The 12,111-nt window shown below is 35.2% G+C and overlaps 1 protein-coding gene across 1 annotated transcript in view; it reads right to left on the bottom strand.

Moving 5' to 3' along the window:
- The window catches only part of CDH12 (cadherin 12), a 321,664-nt gene extending 309,753 nt beyond the window's left edge, over nt 1–11,911 (bottom strand). The window contains exon 1 of the mRNA XM_080377768.1: nt 9,680–11,911. The gene's annotated coding sequence lies outside the window, so the exon portion shown is untranslated. The remainder of the gene's footprint in view (nt 1–9,679) is intronic.
- Between the last annotated feature and the right edge of the window lie 200 nt (nt 11,912–12,111).

Raw genomic sequence — 12,111 nt, 5'->3', positions numbered from 1 at the left:
CAGTAATACACCACTGAGAGGGGAAGTTTCATTCCTACCTTTTTACGGAACTAAATTCCTGATTATAAAACTAGTCATTATGAAAGTATCGACTCTGTGTTCTCAAGCAACCAAGTCTACCAGCACTGGAAACTCAATTATATCATGTATTACTATTTCATAAATTAAATTTCATAAGATATACTTGGATGAACAGAGTAACTAAATTACAGTTTGATTTATAATTAAAAACTTATCAATCATTTCATGAACATTAGCACAACCTACATTATATATTCACTACTCTGCTGTCTCCAGAAACTGTAGTGCAACTTGTCAGGCAGTATTAGTCATCAGTTTTATGTGGTAGACAAAGTTTGTGGCAATGCAGAGAGCATTTAGAACAGATTGGCAATGACATAATGATTTATTACATTAATGATATGTGTACTACGCTAGAAAACTACAAACATATGGAAAAGGATTAAATGTAAAAAGTACAGAGATCTCAAATTTTAAAGAGGTCTGTATTCTACTAAACTGTGCATGATGATCAAGGAGACAGATAGGGCAAAAATGGGCAGACAGACAGAGACATTTAGAGAAAAAGATAAGAAACATTTTGTAATAGCATCTGTGTGATTACTTTTCCATTAGGTCAGAATGAGACTGACTGAAAGCACCATGAGGTCATTAGGAGTGTTTCCACAAAGTTAAAAGGTAGAAAAGTGGGATGATTTTGAAATATGAATCCTTATTTCTCTTATAATTGTAAAGTTGACAATACCAATACATTAAGCTGATATATTTATAGATTCCTCATTTACTATCGTTATGGTATCACAGTGTTTATGAACAGATTACCCATAGTACAGAGAAGAATTACTTTCCTTTTTTGTCAATACTGCTTTAGGAGTTAGTCATTTAGAGACACAGTATGGTATGTTTGACTACGCAAAACTTTTAGTAAATTTAGAAATAAGCCAAAGAGTTAACCATTTGTCAAAGTGAATTATTGGATCAAAGTTCACAATAGTTTTTCCATATAATTTCATACAGATAAATATACTCAACTTTATCAAGAATTATTAGACACTACTGTTAGATGAAGCACTTTGCCAGCAAGATTCCTAAATAGAAAGCACTCCTGTAAGATGTAGTTCATTACATTCTGCTTCTGGTAGAAGGACCAGTGATATTAAATATTAACACCTAACTTAATTAAAACTCTGCCTCTTCCACAAAGTAAAACTTGAAGAATTCTGATTGGCATTAATAAACTCAAGCATACTGCAAAATATTTTCATAGACTTATGAATCTAACAGATTGCTTATCGTCTAACAAAGCCATGAAGACCAGAGTCCTAGGCCTTTTTTCCTGTTTATTGTTTTGAGCTCACTGAAAGAAAGAAATCAAATATATTTTCTATTCAAAAATATTCACATCAGCAATTCCTTAACCAAGAATTCTGCTTATTATTCCTGAAATATGAGAGATGCCTCTTAAATGGTTTTACTCAGCAGTTCCTACACAGCTACTTGCTCAGGATGTCTCTTAGCAACTACTCTGATGCTCATCCATAATTGTTTCATGTTTGTTGTAACATAATTAGAAAGCTGTGGGTTGCAGCAGCAGCAGAGGACCCCAGGCCTTCAGGTGTATGACATCAAGGTGAAAGCCCCGTATGCTCATTCATATAAAGGCACTGAAGTCTGCTGAAGAAAACTATTTTCTGGTATTGCAGCTAGGGGTATAAACAATCCCCTGTCTTCAGAGCTTGAGTTACCTTAGTAATGCAGAGCCTTAAGTTGCCACATGTGTGGCTTAAGTGCAGAATACAGTAAAAACATGGGCGAGCTGTCTGGTAGATACATCTGTCTCTTCCCACAACGCCTTGTCAACGTGCTCCTCTTCACATCAAGCATTTATGGCATTTCACATCTGCCGTTGTTTTTAAACTAAGACAATAGTACTACTTCTCCATTATATCACAATAGAGCATAAGACCAAAGTTCAAGATATCCTTCTTGAATAAAAATGTGTATGCTTTTGTTTGACTTCAAGTGAGTATAGGGTATTTCACTGTCTTGGTGCTTTGGGAATCATAATTATCTAGTTCTATCAATAGGTATTTAACTGTCCAATCCTCCTTTTCTCATAATATTTAAATGCCGTATAATCTGGAGGGAATAAATACTCTCAGTATCTTTGTGAGGCAAGAAATAAAACTTCCCTTTCACACACAGAATATAAAATATCAAAGTGTTTCTGGCAGATTGGAGAGTTGAAACCATAGATTTTTAATCTCAGCCTAAGACTTGTCTCTGGTTAAGTAGTTATTAAAATAGCTGAAAAATGGGTAAGTGCTTTTATCTAAACCCACCAGCGTAACACAACAATATTTTGTGGACACATATCATGTAGGTCGACTTGCTGCAAAAAATGTAAAACAAAAGCCAGGCTTCTGATTGCAAAGCAAATAATAAGTAAACAGGTATACCTTGATATTTGTGCTGGAGTCAGTTGGTATAAGATTGATACAGGATGGCAAAGGACAAAAGAAGAAATAAAACTAAATAAATAAAGAGAAACAAAAAATTAAACTGGTTGGGAGCAGGTATAAGAAACAAGAGCATAACTGAGCCTCACAGTCTGAATTTGAATTTGGACATTGATAGTGAGTAAAAATGGCTATAGCTAATGCTTTCATTTGGATTTGCCTTGGTCTAAAGAGGGGGAAATTCAGACTCCAAGCATAAAGAGCATTAAAGGATGTTCACCAGAAAACAAAAAAAAGTAAAGGGAAATCCTTAAATAAGATTATGCTTTTCAGTAAAGACACATTCATTAGTATGGTGGTGTAGGAAATGAAACATTTCTAACTTAGAGATTTGAAAAAGCACAGGGGAAAAAAAAGTGGGTATTTAAATTAATAATAATCTGTAGGCCAATTAAAATGAAATTCCATTTAGTGAATGGGAATACACACTTCTAAAATCCAAATGCATACAAATATGACATTTTTATATTAATAGGTAACAAATTTGATTTCAAAAGGATTTAAAAAATATTTAATGCTTTAAAATTCTTATTTCTATACTTTTTGTTACAGTTAAAGGCTCTGACAGTGAAATTATAAACAATTCACTCTGTTATCATCTTTTTATTTGTAAGGAGTTTTTTTCCACATTACAAAGTAATGTTTTTTCCAACTAGGGTAGCTTAGTCGAAACTCTAGAAAGCAACTGGCTTTCTTCCATTCATGTATTCATTAATAAAAGGTTCTGCAAGTCATGGCCAGTCCCTCATGATGATTTAGACATGCCTAAACCACTGTCAACTGTTATTCCATCCAGAGAAAGTTTAAAATAAAACAGCAGTGTCACTTTTTTTTTCCCATCAAAAAGGCAATGGATTTAATGCTACCTAAATACTTCAAAGGAATGCATCAATTTTCTTTTTTTTTTTTTTTAACTCCAGAAATTCTTCAAAACAAGTTAAAAAAAAACATCAAATTGAGAATTTTATTAATTTTAGTTCAGCTTCTCATATCACTCTCTTTTAGGTAGTTCTAAGATGTTATAGAATCTTTAAATATTATACATTTTTGTTTCTTCTCTTAGGCTTTCCTTTCATTAGCGACTGACAAATAAAATAAATTTAGAGAAATTTATTGTAGGAAATTTCCCCCTCTACTTCACGAACTACACTAAGTAAAAATAAAATGAACCTGAAATCAGAAAATACTTCTACTGATATCACAATATTTGAGTCCAAATCATTTTTGTTGGAGCTACCATGGATATCCAGACAAAAAGGCAGTTAAAAGTAATTTCAGAAACAAATTATCACTAATGAAACACCCTGGAGACATACAAAGTAACAGACTGTGGACATTGGTGGGTTTTATTTTTATGTATTCTTTCAGAATGTCTCTGGAGAAGCAATACTCTAAGATACTATTAGGGGATGGGTTTTATTATTACTTTTAGTATTATTCGCAGTTAATTTTATGTGCTAGTCTAGGGTTGCAACAGTATCACAAAAGAAGAATAAAAATGTACTGTTCAGTAACATTAATGCTTAGAAAAGAGGTAGAGTTCTTAAATCAAAAGTTTAAAAAACTATTTTAAACAGCTAATCTTTCAAAATGCTGCATTTTACAGTCCTTATGTCATAAATAATAACCATATGTCTGCTAAACCTTGAGTGAATAAGGGTACTTTAAACAAAGAAGTTGCCTGACAAAGAATTTACTAATCAATAAAATGGTTGGTATATACAAAGTCTGTTAAACCCAGTCTAGTTGGTTAGCCTCTACGCGCGCATTGGAGCTGGTAGTAAGGTTGGCGTAGTATTTCTTGAAATATGACATGTTAACGAGTGCTGTATCAACACAGTACATCAAGAACAGATTCCTTTTCTGCCCAATTAAAACAAAAGATTTATTACTTTGGACCTGACTTTTTTTTTTCAGAATTAAAGGATAATCTTTCTTGTCTAAATCACAACTGACAGTGTACCACTGTATCGATTTAGAGCTATCCCTTCCTCATCTCTCCTGTGAAATACAGCAGAAGAGGGAGGAGCGTTAATATTCACATTTAGCTATATTTGAGCAGAGAGCACTAAGAAGATTATTTCGTCTATTCCTGGGCATGCAGGGGTCATAATCTGTACATTTAAAGCCCTTATGGATGGCTAGGGAGGGACACTAATTCCCTCCAAAGATCATATCCATGCTGACTTAAGGATATTTGCTGCTGTAAATTTCAAGCCAAGACAGACAGTAGGTGGGATGCTCTCCTTGGGGGACTGAACAGTTCACCTTAATGATATGTTTTCTCCGCTGCACATGATGGCAGGTTTCCCATGTGGTATAAAACTGCTGTAAGTTACTGTGCTGGTTTTGGCTGGGATAAAGTTAATTTTCTTCAGAGTAGCTAGCATGCGGCTATGTTTTGCATTGTGCTGGAAACAGTGTTGGTAACACAGTGATCTTTTAGTTATTGCTCCCATGGAGTCAAGGCCTTTTCCACTTCTCACACTGCCCCACCATCGAGTGGGCTGGGGGTGCACAAGAAGCTGGGAGGGGACACAGCTGGGACAGCTGATCCCCACTGACCAAAGGGATATTCCACACCATATGACATCATGCTCAACACATAAAGCACAGGGAAGAAGGAAGTGACTTGTCTTCCCAAGTAACCATTCTGTGTGATGGAGCCCCGCTTCCCTGGGAATGGCTGAACACCTGCCTGCTGAGGGGAAGCGGTGAATGAATTAAAATTCCTTGCTTTGCTTTGCTTGTGTGCACAGCTTTTGCTTTACCTATTAAACTGTCTACCTCAACGCAGGAGTTTTGTCCCTTTTACTCTTATGATTATTTCCCCCATTCCGCCATGGGGAGAGTTAGCAAGTGCCTGTGTGTTGCTTAGTTGCGGGCTGAGGTTAAGCCACAACAGTTACACACCAGGGTTCCAAGTACCTCTGGTTTTTAGCAGGCATATCTCAGCGTTGACTAGATTCCAGTGGTTGCCTGAAAAATCCTGAATAATACAGTTTTTACACCTGGTGCATTAAAAAAAAATTCTCATTATATCCCATTATTGTAATGGGCAATAGAAAGCCAAGAACATATTAACTACAGTGCCGATAATTAATATAATGCATAATGTAGTAAGTAGTTTGCATTTCAACTGCTTTGCATAATTCTTGTAAGACTAACCATAAAATGATCTGGCTGTACTTTAAAAAAAAAAAAAAAATAATCTTTTATATACTGTCCCTCTATGTTGTGTACAAATGTGCAAATCTAATTAATTCCTGATTTTTATATGAAAAAATGACAGTTTTTTTCTAAAAGTAGTACTTTGGGGAGCAACTGGGCTTCTTTAAAAATATTACAGGTTATGGTCTGAAGAAAATAAAATGGCAAGCACTGTTTAACATCTTCATATGTCAGCATATGAAGGAAAATGGAAACAAAATATATTTAACACTGTATTCTGGTCACTCATGAATGACTTTAAACCATTTCAAAAATTTGACATATAAAAAACCCAAAGTAATACAGCTATAAAATGAACACATTTTTTTCCTAAATTATAACTTTGTTCATATTCATGCAAGAAATTTGAAATGTGCTAATCTTGTTTGAATGTTTGGTTTGCTTCAGCTGGAAGGGGAAAAGATAAAAAAAAGTGAAGCAGCACAATCAAAGGACTTATGCAATGATTGCATTAAACAGTGATTTTTATTCTAGAGATGTGCAGAATTCAGAATTCTTTTTGAAACAGGGCAATCTTGCAGGGGAAAATGAAATAAATAAATAAAAAAAATCAATATCCAAATATGCACAGTGGTTGGAGGAGCACGATACCGATTTAATAAATAGCATCATGGCATCAAATGAATGAACTGTGGTAAAAATATGACCCTGCTTGATTTGCTATGCATCTTTAATTGACTAAACATTTAAACATGCAAATGTTTGGACCCCCTTCTTTTTGTATTTTGAAGAGGTCTTAATAAAACCCATAGAGTTTGGAATAGCAGAGTAGTTAGAACTCCCAGAAAAATGTTTCTATCTGACTATCTGAAAAATAAGGTTACTAACTGTTCCTGAAGAGAAAACTGAATTTTTCAATGTTTTTTCCCTAATTCCATACAGCAAGAAATTATTTTAAGACTATGTCAAACGGGAAGTAAACATTGCCAGAAAATAAAGTGGGGTCAACGGTCATGTCAATCATTAGAGTGGTACACTCCTTTACGTTGTGAACATTGACTTGAGTATACTCCAAGCATTATAACTGTCATACCCAATACACAAACCTGTACTCTACTGGTGCAATAAAGTCATTGTGATTCTCTTTACACAAATGCAAGAACCCCCTGAGTATATAATGAAATTCTGCATTCACCTACCTTAACGGTGGATTTTTATTTCAGTGATTTGTTATGAAGGAATGATTTTGTTCATATGGCAAATCTTAGTCTACATATTATTGATTTCAGGCAGCTGAGCTATGAAGTATGGATTGCGAAGTCTGTGCACCTAAAATAATCCTCCTTCAGAAGTACAGGAGTGAACATATCTGTATTACAGGAATCTGATTTACAGCCTGGCAAATCACGTCCAGTTTTGGAGATTGTTAGAGTAGGCAAGTTCTGTTGCATGACATTCATGATATCTATTAGAACGTAAATGCTAGCACAAATTTTTGCTTGGTAAGATGAATTAGTCATTTGAAAGAGATCACCTTCTGAATTGCATTTCTGCCCTCAGCCATGTAACTTTAAAATAGCTGCCCTTCATATTTCACTTAAAGACAATTTTTCATAGCTTAATGTAGCCCTCTAAACAATATTTACTCACAAACCGCCAGTAGCCATGTGGACAGCACTGCATTATGTAATGCAAACTGCACTACATATTCAAGAGGGAAAAGTGAGATACCTATTTATTTTTCTAAGACATGATGTTACATTTGAAGTATTTATCAGATTTAGCCTGCCAAGTTCAATATAATAGTTTACTCTGGTAGAGAAACATAAAATAATAATTGGTACCTCGGTGCAAAGTAATATTTCATTTTGTACCTAATTTTTATCAGGTATTGATCAAGATAACTGAAGCAATCTCACTCGATTCCAGCAGATAAACTGGCTAGGAGTTTGCTTCTTCCTAGTATATCAATAAAGAGGAAAGTACTGGATTCTGGACTTTTCTTCTTCCTCCTTTCATCCTCTGTCCAATCTATTTTATATTTGCAGTGATATGGTAGGAAGTTAAATATGCTTCTCTTTTCTAATATCTTTTCTTTCCTCGTTGTTATTGTCCACAATTTATTTCACTCCCCACAGTTCACATTAATCTAGAATTTATCTATTCTTAGCTTGACTTTGACCTGTCATCTGAATGTCCTAACTCTGTGGGCTTAGCTTTTGCCCTTTTCAGCTGTTAAACTATTATGCATACATGTATTAATACAGTTGCCTGGTTCTGGGATCTCAACTTCACCTACCTCCTAGGATATTCACTATGTTCAAAAGTGATGGATTTCCATACTACCATTCCATGGAGTATGATGAACATAAAGAAAAGAGCTTCCTAATGGCATTGAGAAGAATGACATTTACTGAGGAAAATACAAAACCTTGCACAGAAGCAGAGAGCTATAGCAGCCCTCTATTTTATTTTTACACACACAGTTTTCTGAGTTATAAGATGTTTCTACACAAATTCGGCTAGATTCTTCCCATAGGTAACTCTGTAAGATGTGCTATAGCGTTTTGGACCAAGAACTCCAGTATTTTCTCTTCAGCTTCATCACGATAGAAAATGTTTTGAAAAGAATGAGAAATAGACCCAAAATATAGGTTAGTATTCCTCCTCAACTTCCAACATCCAGAGACACAAGGATTATCAGATTCGGAGGTTGCACCCAAAGTACTACATTTAACAGACATCATGGGAACCATTGTTCATGAAATTGCTTTTCCCCTTCTAAATCATTTATGCTTTTGGCTTTATCATTCGCCTGATAATTTCACTATGGGCCTTTCACTTTTTGTTTAGTGAAAAGTATCAAAAAATCCCTTTTATTTACTTAACCTAAATAACACATAAAGCATAAAAACAAGCTTCTAGCATGAGCTGGACAGAAGCATATTTTTTAAAAAAGTTAAAACTTAAACAATCTGTGCTTACATAAAGCATAGTCAGAACTACTTTTTTTTAAAGCTTAACAGTTGATAAAGATATTTATATTCTCACCTATTTGACCAAAGTCATCATGCTTGTGGGGCAACATGTATTGCAAACATAAATAAAACAGTAAACTAAATTTAGACTATCATTTGTAAGAAAAAAACATTTTGTTGGCACAAGCCAATTTCTTTGTATCACACTCTTCTGAACAGTTTTGCAAGTTTTCTGTTATGCTCTGCGGTTTCTCTTCTTTCCCTTATTTGCTGAGAGAAAGAAATTACTGGCATGATTTGCATCAATATTTTAAATACAGATTTTCCAAAAAGCAAATGAGGAAAGAGTTAACAGCTATTTTCTATTTCTAATGAAAAGTGCCAGGAGCTTGAAAAAAAGGCATAAAGGCAAACCCCATAATTCCTGATCAAGAAAACAAACCTGGCCAGTGATAAATGGCCAAAGCAGCAGCAAGGAGAATGCAGAAGAGATATTACTAAGTCAGAGTATTTTTTTTTTTAAGTACATTCTACCTAACTACACTGACAGTGTAGCACACAGGAAGGAGATCCCACTTAAAGGAATATTACTGCTTCATAGAAAATAATTTCTTTTGCTTCCATACAGAATTCCCCCCATCCCCAATCAAAAGCTTCTTTAAAGTTTGGCTCATAAAGTCGATGTAAGACTTGTCCTTTCATCACTGTAAGGATGTTTATTGAACTCTGGAGTCCAAACCTTGCATGCTATCAGGTTTCTAGTCGCTCAGCAACCAATCTGTCATCTTTACTCCAGTTATAAAAAGTTTTATAACCTTTCCATCTTTAAGTAAGGTTTTCTACCCTTTCACTACGCTTCTGAGCTGGGAAATAAACCAGGAGCTGCAGGAAACCTGTACACAACCCTCCAGCTTAAAACACTTAGAACTTGTATAGCAAGTACTTTATGCCCAGTACAGCTGCTGGCAGAGAAATTGGCTCCGATCTTACCTCCCACGTCTCCTGTAGCTCAACCGCTTCCGCTGGGTAGTTGTTTATTTCTCTTTTCCTTTCATATCCCTGACCTTTTTTCTAATGTGTTGAGCTGAGTTGGAGTCACAGTGATGAATGAGATGTGATGATGAGAATCATAGTGAGGGTGCAGTGTGCAGGGCTGTTTCTCGGGCAGCATAGTAGCAGACGGAGGAGGGGGGAAGTGGAACTCTGACAGGTTTAGCTTGCTGACAGCCCATGTTTATAGGCTCTGTAAAGAATACAGATGAGACAGAGGAAAGGCAGAGACGACAATGACATCATAAATCTTAGCCACAGTGTTTTCAGCTTGAAAAAGTGAAGAAATAAAATCAAGTTTGGGATGCCGTTAACGGTTAGGCTGTCACGGAACTGAACCTCTTCACTGTCTGCTTCTTTGGATGAGATTAATAGATACACTAGACTCCTCTGTACAGTACTTCTGCCATCTGCACAGAAAATTGCAGCCCTCTCTCCCCTTTGACCACAACATACTTTAGGTAATAAATGAGTTAGGCATTCTAGTTTCAAGACACAGGGTGATATATCTGCATACTTCTCACCAATACACTCTAACACACCTGAAGAATGTTATTTAATGCTTGTAAGTGCTTTAAAGATTGAAAAATAAACTAAAAAAAATAAAAATACAGAGAGAGAAGTGTTAAGAATAAGGACTAGCCTCCATTCTGAAAGCAGCACTCATCTCCTCAGCTGATTCAAACATGTCTGTCTGACTGCAGTGGAGCTATGACACTTTGTATCAGGTGATGTTCTTGCCTCTAGGTTTCATTTGGGAAAAATTCCAAGTAAACTTTGAGTTAATTCCAAACCAGTAAATAAATACTTTAAGATTTTAACTAATATCAAAATTTCAAATGTTTAGATTTCCTCCCCTCCAAAATCTCATATACAGTAAAAATTTGCTCCACTCTTTGAAATACATACAGCACAAACATGCCTTTTATGATGCAATTTGATCGTCCACCCTACCTCCCATAGGTTATATCTTGCAGACAGACTTTTTCAGAGCTGCTCTCATTTCTCATGTTCCACTTATTCCTACAACAGCTACAACTTCTCAAAATTCCCACTTACGAAAAAAATAAGACCAATAATGTAAACTGTAACTACAAAATTATTATTTTTAACCGCTTTTCATTTTTATCACCAAGCAATAAAAGACGGTCAAAGTAAAAGCAGCTTTCTACCTAATTAGTGGCAAGGATAATGCAGTTTCTTCCTTATCAGAAGCTGTAAATTCTGTATCCATTTTCATTCATCTGAGTCCAGTCCTAGTAATAGTATATATAATATTAATCTTCCTTCTCTTACCTTACTGTTGAATGTAGTAAAAAGAAGGCTCCCAACTGAACTAATGGGAGAGGTCAAAGAGCACATTGTGCACAATAATTTAGACAGAAGGAACATACTGAAACTTGGATGTGTTTTCCTTGCTGTCTTCCAATAGTAACATCTACTACCAGGCCACCTTTCATGCTTTTAATAGCTTATTTGTTAATTGGAGGCTGGTTTGGCCTCCAAAATTATGCATGCCATCCCACAGGTCTAATCCATACAAAGTTGGCTGACCCATCCATCAGCATGCAAAAGTGTAAACAGTGCAACCTTAGTTTAACAGTGTGTGAAAGGCAGAGGCACAGGGGACAGTGTTGTTTTCTGTAACTGACCATTGGATCAATGCACCTTTGTTGAGTCAGGAATATGTGCTAAATTTATACAAAATAAAATTCATAGAAAGGGCAAGTTTTCATGAAAACCAGACTTCTTTAAGGCATGTAAAAGAAGAGCACAACAATTATCATTAACCAGTTTTGAGAAAGAGAACTATTCTCTTCCTAAACATGGGTGGGGGAGACTTTCATCTTAAGATCTCGAATAATTATGTAGAGCCCTCCATAGCTAGTAAGTATAGCATACTAGTAATGTTTTGGTAACATATATTAATGGAGACCATTAACTTGCAGAATTAAGCATGTTTAAGTGATTTGTCTAATATCTCTTAGAAAGACAAGAAACAGTGTAAAAACTCTGATTTCCAGTCTCCTGACCTAATTCTGAAATTATGCTGCTTTACATGTGCCTGCTACTTTGTAACTCTTTGTCCTGAATGCCAACTGCTGTATTAAATGGTGTATACTGACCACCTCCATTACATGTATGCAGAATAATGTTGTTTCTTCTAGCCTTTCTAATTATCTACAAGAAATTATTTCCTTTAGCACGCTTTTAAAATGTTATCAGCTATTCTCCCATAAAAATAAAAAGGATGTGAAAAAGAAAATAGTAAAAAAAATGTTAATAGTTACATAGATAGAAATAATAATATAAATGTATGAAATAAAAAAAAAAAAACAAGCAACAGCAAACCAACAAACACCCAGGGTTAA

The sequence above is a fragment of the Falco punctatus genome (genome assembly GCF_963210335.1).
Source record: "Falco punctatus genome assembly, chromosome: 3".
Taxonomy (NCBI): domain Eukaryota; kingdom Metazoa; phylum Chordata; class Aves; order Falconiformes; family Falconidae; genus Falco; species Falco punctatus.
The sequence above is the reverse complement of the archived record's forward strand: the minus strand, read 5'-3'. Positions and strand labels throughout refer to the sequence as shown.